Below are 943 nucleotides of genomic sequence, written 5' to 3'. Positions count from 1 at the left end.
TAGGATGGAAGCCCCGATTTTTTCTTTTGCTAACCTTGTCTTCGCTAGATATTTGACACAGGAGGATATGCTAATTAGTGTTGAGATTATTTCTGTGTAGTTATTTAAATTCAGTTGTAGTAAAACCAACCACTAAAAAGAACCTGCAAGACCCAGGTTTGGTATTAGAAGGGAGACATCTTCCTATGTTGTGGTTTTGCTGTTAGTATGGAATTGAGTGTTGTAATTCAAAGGGATGAGGTAAATTATTTCAAAATGATGCTGGAATCCCAGCTCTCTGAAGTGTCCTGAATCCCAGGTCAACCAAGGCTACATAGACTTTTTTTTTAAAGCCTTATGTAACACAGTGGCTATACCACACAATGATTATACATCATTTGAATTTTTTCAATTCGTTTGAAAACATGGAGTAAATATACTGTATACACTTTTTTTTAAAAAAAAAAGGAGCAAAACTAAAAACACTATTATAATAAAAACAAATGAAGACCGGAGAGCTGACTCAGTGGTTAAGAGCACTAGTTGCTCTTTCAGCGAACCCAGTTCGATTCCCAACACTCACATGGTGGCTCATGACTGTCTATAACTTCAGTTCCAGAATATCCCATCCTCCTCTGGCCTCCAAGGGCACCAGGCATGCAAGTTGAGAGCAGACATACATGCAGGTAAAACATCCATACATATAAAAAAATTAAATTTAAATATTAAAAAAACATATATATGTAAAAAAATGAATTCGACTTAAACTTTATACTAAAATGGGATCCAAGACCTGCACTTCAAACTGTATAGAGTGCTGGTGAGATGGCTTAGTGGGTAAAGGTCTTGTTAGCAGGCCTGACCACCTGGACCCACGTAGTGAAACACTAACATTGACTGGAAAGTTGTTCCGTGTGAATTTATGAGCACATACACGCACACACGCACGCACGCTCGCATATGC

Source organism: Microtus ochrogaster, unplaced genomic scaffold, assembly GCF_000317375.1.
Source record: "Microtus ochrogaster isolate Prairie Vole_2 unplaced genomic scaffold, MicOch1.0 UNK6, whole genome shotgun sequence".
NCBI lineage: Eukaryota > Metazoa > Chordata > Mammalia > Rodentia > Cricetidae > Microtus > Microtus ochrogaster.
Note: the sequence above shows the minus strand (reverse complement) of the source record.